The sequence below is a fragment of the Phalaenopsis equestris genome, unplaced genomic scaffold, assembly GCF_001263595.1.
Source record: "Phalaenopsis equestris unplaced genomic scaffold, ASM126359v1 Scaffold000002, whole genome shotgun sequence".
Taxonomy (NCBI): domain Eukaryota; kingdom Viridiplantae; phylum Streptophyta; class Magnoliopsida; order Asparagales; family Orchidaceae; genus Phalaenopsis; species Phalaenopsis equestris.
Window position 1 is genome coordinate 59,585,861 of NW_018164444.1, and position 7,796 is coordinate 59,593,656.

Consider the following 7,796-nt stretch of genomic DNA (forward strand, 5'->3'; position numbering starts at 1 on the left):
TTGTACCTATGAAAGAAAATTTTTAATGCAGTCTTCTTCCAAAACTTAGTTGAATATTCGCGTGCTAGAAAATTCCCGTCGGTAGAGTATAAATTGGTGCCTTAACGTTGCACTAGAATCTAGTATACAGACAAATAAAAGAAAAGTAACAGGGGAGACGCTGCATTTTTTATGTGGAAAACCCTAGAGAGAGAAAATATCGCGGGGCCCGATCAAGTCGAATTAATTCACTGTGTAATTGTGAGTACATAGTTTCACTCTCTCTTAAGATAAAGAAAATGAAAATGCAGAAGTGGCAGGAAGCTATGTTTCTTATCAGCCTTTGACATGGAAAAATTGTTGTTCTTATCTTTATCGTTGTACCTATGAAAGAAAATCTTTAATGCAGTCTTCTTCCAAAACTTAGTTAAATATTCGCGTGCTAGAAAATTCGTGTCGGTAGAGTAATAAATTGGTGCCTTAACGTTGCACTAGAATCTAGTATACAGACAAATAAAAGAAAAGTAACAGGGGAGACGCTGCATTTTTTATGTGGAAAACCCTAGAGAGAGAAAATATCGCGGGGCCCGACCAAGTTGAAGTAATTCACTGTGTAATTGTGAGTACATAATTTCACTATCTCTTAAAATAAAGAAAATGAAAATGCAAAAATACAATAGCGGTCCAGCTTTAATAGCCACGATTGGCTTACAAAAAAATGTAGTTATTGGTGGTCGTAAAAGCCTCAACTTGCCTTGGATTCCATGGTTGAAAATCGTAGTAGGAGTTGTCCATTGTTAGTAGCTTCAGGGGTATTATTGAGTCAAAAAGGCCGTATTGGAGAGCAGTAATAGCTTCAGATAGCCACAGAGCTAATAGCGGAGGGTTGTAATAACAGATGTTGGTCACACAGACAATAATAGCAGGGAGTTGCACTAATGTTCGTAAGTCACCCATACCTGCGTTGGGAGCTGCATGAGACGTATGTCATGTAGGTTGTAGTTTGTTACATAAGTTTTAGTGGTGAATTACAATAATATTCATAGTTCACAAAGACCAGGTTTAGAGTTGTAATAATATTTGTATGCCATAGAGGCTGAAATTGTGAGCTAGAATAACAGTCATATGCCACAGAGACCAAAGTTGGGAGATACAATAATGTTTGTTGGCCAGATCGAAGTTGGGAGCTACATGAGCTAAGAGCCGCGTAGCTTATAGTTGGTCATACAAGCCATAATGATGAGTCACAATAACGTTCTTATAATAGGTCATAGAGGCTATACTTTGGACCTGTAATAATAATCATAGGCCACTGACCAAATTTGGGAGCTTCGTGAGGTGTGAGCCACATAAGTCAGTGATAGTCACATAGGCCATAGCGGCGAAATATCGTCAACAACTTTTATAAAATCTTGTTAGTGGCTTAATATCTTTAAATCATATAAAACATTGTCTTGTGATTACAACCTTTGATGTATTTATTTTCTTATTTAATTTTGCTTGATATTCTTTCACTATTCTAATACTCTGCACTTCAAGAAAAATGATAAGTTGACGAAGAGGCTGCTTTCACCTTAGAGAACAACAGGTTGGAGGGGGTTTACAAGGGGTTATACCGTGGATGTAACCCCCATGTACCCTCAGTATAACCCTAATAACACATGCAGCGCTGCGTACGTCTATCGTACGCAAATTTTTTCCCTCAACTTAACATGTAGGATGAACTATCAACTATAAAAGAGAAATTAAGAATCACAACAGACAATACTAACTAATATTCTTATGTTTTGTCTTAAATCTATATCCGTTGTTATATAGAGGCTAAATACTTTATAAAATAAAATAAAAAAATGCATGAAAAAACTACACTTCATATAAAATCAGTTGAAGCTTTCTATATGTAAATATATAAGAATTGAGGGGCATATATGTATTCCTAACAAATATGGAAATGTAATGAAGCCGCAAACAAGCCACACAAAATTTTGTTCCCAGAAATTAAAAATAATAATAATTAAGGAAATTAAAATAAATAAAATGAAATTGACCTTTAGATACGTATATTTCTTAGGCGAGCCATGCACCATGCATTTGCGTACAAACCACCCCTCTCTTATATATTTATATATCTAACATCTAAATTTTACTCTCTTTTTTTTTTTAATTTATGTCATCCAATTCTTTCATATTGTTTTAGCTTTTACAAGTGAAATGGTACGTTATCAGAATTTATTGATCCGAGTCTCATATTAGCATATCGAGCTAAGCCCACCTATCAAAATGGTCTTGTTGAGCACGGCTTCCGAAGTATTCGAGCTAAGTTCACCCGTCATAGTAGTCAGACTTGTCCGGGACAAACGAGTCACTAGAAAAAACCATCATTACATCTTGATACATTTGTTCATCTCTACGTTGATATTTTCATCAAGACAATGCTGACATGCATAGCCTTATAACGCATGAAATTTTATATTCCTTCTCTCTTTAGAAAAAAAAGGTCCGAGCGGAGTTCTCTTTGAAAACTAGTCTCTCTCTTTCTTTACGAGATATGAAATGGCATAAATGTAAAAGATACAAATTTAAGTGTTAGATTTGCAAATACATAAAAATCGAAACAGATTCCACCACGTGATGTAAATGCCCTCTTTTTTTTAGCAGAGAGAGAGAGAGAGAGAGAGAGAGAGAGAGAGAGTAAACAATCCTTAGATCAACTATGGTCAAAAGTATAGAAACAATGAAACAAAATTGCAGCAGAAAACATCACATTTGGCGACGATGGAATGAAATTGGCGCATTTACATACATACCATCTAGTTCTTATGTTTTTGCATATTTAACATCTAAACTTGATTTTCTACGTTTCTAACGGTGAAATCTTTTATATCACATCAAATACATTATTATTTTGATTTTTAGAAGATAAAATTCACATTTTTATGCATATAAAAGATGGCATATATGTAAAAATTGATGTAAATATTAGATACGTAAATGCTTAGTAATTGAGTGGTATATATGTAAACCTTCGTCAAACAAAACGAGGAATTTGTGTTTATTAGTAGATAATCTTGAAAACTTAAATTCATACTTATCCAACACATCCAATCATTTTGTTTATAATATATATTTTATCATCTCGCACTTATTAAAAAATAAAATAAAGTTAAATTCAAATTTACAATAAATATAATAAAGGTTTAGTTGAATTGAAGCATTAAAAATCTTACTTGTTTTCAAGCTCGGCTTTTGGGCTCTTTCAATCTATAGCTCTTAAACTACTGAATAATAATCTAATTTTTCTATAGCTCTTAAACTACTGAATAATAATCTAATTTTCAAAAAATTACGGTGATTATTATAATTTTTTTTTTTTATAAGTAGTCTGCTGCTAGAAAGCTGACACCGCACCTACCTAACAGTGGTGGGGAAACACAGATTTCAACAACTATTTTTTGAAAAACTATCAAAACAAAGTTTACCTAAACAGACAAAATTACGGTGCGGTGCTGCACTGCCGACCCCAAACGGACCCTAAAACTGCTCTATTCTGTGTTTCCAGACGAGCAAGTGTAAATTCTGCAAACAAACAAAAAAAAAAGGGAGTTAAGAAATAAATAACAAAAATTTACATTTTAAAAATTTATTGGAAAAGGTATTTGAATTAAAATAATAATAATAATAATAATAACTTTTACTTTATTACAAATAAAAAAATATACGTACCTGTATCAACTGCGGTCTTCTCAGGTGATAAGCCTTTTTTCTGTTTGCGGATTATTTAAAATTTCTTCAAAAAGTATTAAAAAAAATTAAATTAACAACTTAAATAATAATTAATCCAAATATATGCAAGGAATTAGGGAGCCATATCATGCTATATATATATATATATATATATTATTTTGCACGATAGTCATCAAAATTATTATAAGCAGTTTTTTTACGTAAATTTTCTCATAATTTTTTATTTAATTTAATATATTCTTTTCGTAATTTATTATTTAATTTAACTGATTGCTCCTTTTCTTAATTTAAAAGATACGGGATTTATGAGCACATGAGAGCGTTTGGGTATCCAACTTATTATTACATGTAGAATGATAAACTGGAACTACGAGCAAAGAAGATGATCTCCATTGGCTTCAGCGATCGAGTGAAGGGCTTCAAGTTGTATGATCATTCATAATGATTGTCATTAGAGCATTAAAAGCGGCGGCAATCTTAATGGCGGCCTCCATTTCTACTTCATGCAACTCTTTGAATATTGTCTTTTGTGACATATTCCTATAAATAGAGGGTCCATGTCATGAATAAAGACTCTACTCTTTCACAGTTTCTACAGTTCCCCCTCTCTCTTTAACCACTTCATAATAAAACGTCCTATATCTTGAGTGTGTTTTCCAAATATTTTCAGATTCAACAATATGACTAAGATGTAAAATATGCCATGTATTTGGATAGGTAAAATGCTACAATATATAAATAAAGATGAATTGTGGAATGAATGGAAATTTTATATTTGAAGGAGGGTGACATAAAAATAAACAAATAAACCGAAGGGTAGATTTTTTTATTTTTTTATATTTTAATTATGTGAGCCACTTATTTATTTAATAGTGTTTATGACCACTATATTGACACTTGACGGGTTCTCTCATCTCCTCCACGAGAAAAAAATAAAAAAAATTTCATTATAAAATAAAATCAGTAAATCATAGCCAAGTGTACACCTAAACTTAAATTAAAATCAATAGTTGAAAATGGTCAATTTATAGAATAATGAGCTCTATAATTCATAATTTATATATATATATAAAAATCCTAAAAGAATTTTGTACATAAATTGTTTCCTAGTGGTTTGTAAGGAAAATATTTGCGTACGTAAAACGTATGCAAAACTGTGTATGTCGGGAGATTATTCAGAGGGTATAATAGGATTATATTCATGTTATACCCCCTTGTAACATTCTTGTAAACTCCATGTAACCTACTTATAACCTATCTGTAACCTACAAATAAGTTTCGTGTTTCTGTAGTTCCGGTAGGTGCAGGTAAGTTACAGGGAGGTTATAGAGGTTATAACGCGGATGTAACCCCCGTGTACTATCTAAGTAACCTCTGATATACGCAGCGCTGCGCTCGTCTTATGTACACAAATATTTCCAGTTTGCAGACATAGCTCACATCTTATATGCATTTACACATCAAATGCCTAAATTTTCATATTTATATATATATAACAGTTAAATCTTTAATTTTATATAAAAATATCATAACTATTAACTTTTTAAATTAAAATATTTTTTTCATGGATACATTTATACCATCAAATTTTATAAATGTAAGTATCTAAATTTAGGTGTTAAATATATAATATAAGAAACATAGGGTGTTAGATATATAAATACATAAGAAATGTGAGTTAGGCATTCAAATATCTCAAAATTTTATTTTGTGTCTATTTTCTTTACAGCTGTCCAAACACCAAAATCTTCACCAGTCTCCATCAGACTCTAATAAGATGCTTTGCTGGAATAATTTTGATTAAAATAATTTTTTAAATTATTAAATATGTTTGGAGATTAATATAGATTAATTATACATATATTATTCTAAACTTAAAATTAATTTGCAAATTTTGAGATTTTTTTAAGTTAAATCATGGTTTCAAAAATCGGACAGGACCGGTTCGACCGAAAAGCTGTCATCGGGTTGGTTCCTGTTGCCATAAAAACCCCTTCCACATAGAACCAACAATAATTGAGTCAAATTTCATGTATTTTACAGATCTAACACCTAAACTCTATTGTTTACATTTATGCCACTCAAATCACATATCTAACACATACTTTTCTTTATTTTACATTTATACCACAAAAATTATCCATCCCATAAAATATATCACTTTTAATTTTTAAGAAGTAAAATGCATGATGCAAATCTTATGATTATTGTTTTTTTAAAATTTATAAGTTCATCCGATTGAACCTTGAACTTCTTCTTCTATCAGTTCAATGGCTTGCTCGATTTTCACAACCTTGAGTTAAATTTTTATGAAGATGTCTTAATATGATAAATAAAAAAAAGTTATTTTCAAGTATAATTTAAATATTATATAAGATGTAAAATTAATTAGAGCTAATAAATATATACGATAAAAAAGAGACATTTACATAAATACCACATAATTTATATGTATTTACTCTAACACTTTAGGGTCTGTTTGGGGCAGCTGCAGCTTATTAAATAATCTGTTGATAAGCTGATTAAAAATAATTTGCCGATAAGCTAGGTGAGATGGCTACTACAAATTTTAATTTTTTTTGAAAAAGTCGGACCATAGCCAAAAAACTGTCACCGCACCTAAAGTGGTGCGGTGTGAAAATATTGTTTTTCAGCGTTTTAAAAAAGCATAAGCCGTCAAAAATGTCGTTTACCCAAACAGGTCAGCTGCGTTTTTAAAACGCCACCGTACCAAAATAAGTTGCCTCAAACAGATCATAAGACATTCATATTTACATGTATGTGGCATCAAAAGTATCAAACTCACAATATTTCTAAGGCGCATTTACATACATACCACACAAATCAATATTTTTTTTATTTTCAAATTTACTCACATAATATTTAAATCTTAAATATCACAAAATAAATAGCATTGTTATAATTCATTTAATTTTTACTAAATTTTAAAACACCAATGTACTAGACATGTAAATACGAAAGTTTGTGTGTGGGATATGTAAATACATAAGAGTTATGTGTAATGTACTTACATTTCTCTTAAGGGAGATTCACATGCATAGATTTATGACACCTAGATGTCATGAACATTCACATTTATGGAAAATTATTATGTGTAGATGCATGAGGTATCACGGCATCGGTGGATTTTTCACATTTATGACACTTTAAATACATAAAAAGTCTATGCCATTTATGCAAAATTCAAAAAATAAAAATAAAAGCTATCATAATTGCATCAACTAAATCCAATTGATTTATAAGCTCCACACCTCACTGTATTCCTCGACTGTGTTAGGGCTCTCTATCAATTTCGCCGATGGACGTGCAGATTCCCGAGGAATACGTCGTGAGGCGACGGAGGGAGAAATCCGTCCGCGAAATCGCCGCCGGCGACCGGAGCTTCCGGCGGACGAATGAGGAGAACAGGGGAAGGGAGAGTTGGAAGCTTTTCATGCGCGGAATCGAGGAGGGGAAGGTTGGGATCTCATCTGGGGGCGAGAAGGGGAGTCATGATACGATCTTCGGTTTCGTATCTGCTTAAGAAACCCTAGAAGGTTCTTCCTCTTTCAATCACAACCGTCTCTCTCTCGCTTTCCCTCTTTCTGATTCTATGTGTGTGTTGGTGTGGGTTTGATTGTTTTGTTGAAGAAGAAGAGGTTGTAGAATATATGCAGTTGTAAGCTCTTGTAGTTAGAAATCGTGTTCTGTTCCTTTTTTTTTTCTTTGAATTTAAGTTTTAGTTGTTATTCGTGTTCTTCATGTGAAATCCATATTCGTGTTCTTTAATTGGATTCAGACCTCTACTGGGATCTTATTTTTGGCAGAAATTTAGCAATATTTAACTAAAATTGTATGAGGAAAAAAATAGTTTCCAGTTTTTTAATCTTCTCAAAATTTACTAAATTTGAGTTTACTGGATTCACTTAATTCTATGAGTAGAAGTGTAAACGAGCAGAACAAGACAGAGTTTAGGCTCATCTCCTGTTCAATTCGTTAAAACATATAACCATTCATTTTCAGCTCATTTATATTTCGTACAAAGTAAAAAGATAAGTATTTGTGTTTGACTC